This window comes from Mizuhopecten yessoensis, unplaced genomic scaffold (genome assembly GCF_002113885.1).
Source record: "Mizuhopecten yessoensis strain PY_sf001 unplaced genomic scaffold, ASM211388v2 scaffold4819, whole genome shotgun sequence".
NCBI classification, from domain to species: Eukaryota; Metazoa; Mollusca; class Bivalvia; order Pectinida; family Pectinidae; genus Mizuhopecten; species Mizuhopecten yessoensis.
This window is the reverse complement of record NW_018405737.1, coordinates 595042-598798: the sequence shown is the minus strand read 5'-3', so window position 1 is coordinate 598798 and position 3757 is coordinate 595042. Positions and strand designations below refer to the sequence as shown.

General features: G+C 34.7%; 1 protein-coding gene across 1 annotated transcript in view; it reads left to right on the top strand.

Annotated features, from left to right (window-relative positions):
• Nucleotides 1-1723: 1723 nt before the first annotated feature.
• Nucleotides 1724-3757, top strand: part of LOC110449769 (monocarboxylate transporter 9-like) — a 68578-nt gene continuing 66544 nt past the window's right edge. Inside the window, exon 1 of the mRNA XM_021496828.1 lies at nucleotides 1724-1775. The gene's annotated coding sequence lies outside the window, so the exon portion shown is untranslated. The remainder of the gene's footprint in view (nucleotides 1776-3757) is intronic.

Genomic DNA, 3757 nt, shown 5'->3' with positions numbered 1-3757 from the left:
TGATTAATCTGTTTATGTTAATGTATGCCGATGACACAGTTTTGTTTTCGGAAGATGTTAACAATCTTCAGCACATGCTAGATTGTCTGCAATGTTACACTGATAAATGGAATTTAACTGTTAATTATGATAAAACTAAAATTGTAATTTTTAGAAAAAGTAAAAGAATCTTACCTACTGAAAACTGGACGTTTAATGGCAAGTCAATTGAGATAGTGGACAAATTTTGTTATCTAGGATTAGTTTTTTATTATAATGGAAGATTCACCGTAGCACAAAACACGTTGGCATCTCAAGGCAGGAATGCTTTTTATCTTTTAAAAAGAAGAATGAAAGATTTTATCCTTAATACTGAAACTAAATTATCTTTGTTTGATACATATGTGACATGCATACTGAACTATGGATGTGAGGTATGGGGTAATTGTTTATCGCCGCAAATCGAAAAAGTCCATCTTCTCTTTCTTAAAGATTTATTAAACGTTAAGAAAACCGTCAATAGTTCTATGGTTTACTTTGAGACAGGAAGTTATTCCTTACATATAAAGCGCAAAGTAGCTATAATTAAATACTGGTTAAATATTTTGAATACAAATAACTGTGTACTAAAAGCATGCTATGATGCACTACTTGAGCTTAATGTCAAAAAGCCGAATTGTAAACTTAACTGGGTTTATCATGTTAAAAATGATTTATATAGAATGGGTTTTAATCATATTTGGGATGTTCAATATGTTCCAAATGAAAAACAATTTGTGGAAATGTATACCCAACGTCTGCATGACGTATTTATTCAGGAATTACGTGGTGCGTTTGAAACATCTTCTAAATGTTATTTATATAGACATCTTGTCGATACTTTTAATATGCAATTCTATTTAGTAAAGCCTTTAACATTTAATACCAAAAAAATGTTGAGTCAATATCGCATGCAGGCGCATTCCCTTAATATCGAATCTGGACGTTATAATGGGGTTCCGAGAGGTCAAAGATTATGTTTTGCCTGTGACAAAAATGATTTAGAAGATGAGATACATTTTATTCTTATTTGTCCTGCTTACTCTGTATTGAGAAACACATACATTAAGCAATATTACTTCCGATGCCCCAGTGTGTATAAATTAATTGAATTATTGTCATGTAAAAGTATTAAAACATTACGTAGATTGGGTCTGTATTTAAAATATGCTACCGCCAAAAGAAAAACCCTCGTGTAGTAATATTGCTAAATTATGTATTCTTTTTATGTGATAATTGCTTATATGGAATTGTCCTCCGCCATCTTGAAAATTGGAAATATGTTTTGTATTCTATGTATCAATTAACCTATATGCTGATTTGCATTCGGAAATAAAAAACTTAAACTTAAAATAATAATAATTGTAAATCAGTTAGGTTCTAGACTCTGTACGGAACACATCGGGTTTATTTTGGACACTCCAGAATATCCCGCCGTCAAGTCAAAAGTTATCTCTTATTAAATTTCAAAGTTAAACTTAAATCAACTCTTACGTCATCATTTCAACAAGACAAAACGTACAGAAAAACCTAATGTTATATCACACACCTCTTGATATCGCACCTCCTCATGATTTATTAGTATAAGGGGGTTATTAAAGTAATTGTTAAAGTTTCAATAGCGCGCTCTTTATGGGAAAGAAAATTATACAGGTAAATTACGTATGCACAAGTCGGTGCACATCAGGTATCAGTGGCGGACATTGTACCGGGGAAAATATGATGTCTAGATATGAAAGCGCAATAAGCTGATATCGGTAAGTCAAAACATATACAACTTATATTCATTATCTCAGTAATACAGGTGTCAGTTCAGATGTATATGCTAGGTCATATATTATGTGTGTAACACCCGCTCACTTTCGATACACGCATACACAACTGTGCAGAGAGCGAAAGTGAGCGTAACGCTTGGAGTATCTAGGGTGATAGTGTATTGATCGGCATTGTGCGTGGACGGGCTGTGTATGCGTGTATGTGGAGTTAGGTAAAGTATAAACAACTGCCTAGTCTACGAGCATAATATCAGTTTTGGCTATGACATGTATTCAATCTCTATCGTTAATGTGCCAGGTAATGCCTGTACATGAAGGAGTGAGATTTACACTATTGAAACAATTATTAAAATTTGTTAACATTAACACATGCTCTTTCCGAACTGATCACGTTGCCCCTTCGCGAGCGGTAGATGTCACGCCTCATGGTGGTAAAAATGGAAGGTTTATGGCGATATCTTAGGTATATTTACCCATACTTCTTGTTTGTTTGTGTTTTACGTCCAGTTAACAGCTATGGTAATTTTAGGACGTGCCAGGTTTTGGTAGTGAATACTTCATAAGTACGAATGATTTTCGCAATCTCAACTCATTTAAATGTGTGATCTTTTGGTCGTCCAAAACACAACGAAATTGCTCAGGAGAGAAATAAAACGCCGAACAACTAAATAAGTGTTTATGCTGCCATTAGCAAAAAATACCTTTTTTATTGACAAATGGTTGTCTGAAGATTGATTTAATCTACATAATCAAGAATTAAAGAGCTAGAGGAAGGAATGACAAAAACAAATTTTCAATAAACTTTTATTACATTAGTTCATGTATGTGTGATTAACGTCGAAACACACCAACAGCATGACTCAGTGCATGTGTTAGGAAAATAGATAAACCTGTCAGAACTCGTTGATTGCATAATGATAAGAGCCCTTTAAACTTGTAAATATTTGGGTTTGTACAGTAATATCGAGGAATATTTTTGTTACGTATGGTGGATATAGTTATATTATTGTATTCAAATATATAATGAAATTCATCCCCGACACTTTCCGCGCACAAATTACATGGTCGATTATCTCGGGGTATGTTATACTATCTACCTGTTTCAATTGGAAACTTCAAATTCGAAGTGCGCAGTTTTGTACGTAACATATGTATATCGGTCACAAACGCATTACGCATGAAAGAAGTCAGTCTTACCTATATCAAGCTACCTGTTGTGTTGTATTTCATCACCGTGACAAAAGGTATGACATTTCAACACAAAACATAACATAAACAATTAACATCTATGTTCAAATAAAACACTGAAGGTAAAATCTAGTTGTGTTCCGATCAACTTTAATCGGCAATCAACGACAGTCATAGGAGTGCAAAACAATTGATGCGTTTTGCAATTTTTTGTTTTGTTGTATTGCATGCATTGCGGAAGTGGATTAAGTGCCATTTTTTCCTATGAGAAATAAAAGTCTTCACTTTGTATCTTATTTTAAACAAGCCTCCCGTTTTTGGCTCACCTGGCACGAAGTGCCAAGTAAGCTTATGCAGTGGCGCGGCGTCCGTCGTCCGTCCGTCCGTCATCCGTCCGTCCGTCCGTCGTCCGTCGTCCGGCGTCAATATTTTACTTTAAACGACTTCTTCTTAATAACCGAAAGGCCTAGGGTGTCAATATTTTGCCAGAAGCAAACTTGGATGAAGGGGCTACAAAGTTTGTTCAAATAAATGACCTTCACCTATTTTCAAGGTCACAGGGGTCAAATATGTCAAAAACTTTAAACATCGTCTTCTCAATAACCAAAATGCCCAGGGAGATGATATTTGGCCAGTAGCATGCTTGGGTGAAGGGCTACCAAGTTTGTTCAAATGAATGACCTTCAATTATATTCAAGGTCACAGGGGTCAATTGTATTAAAAAACCTTTAAACAACTTCTTCTGAATAACCAAAATGCTCAGGGTGATGATATTT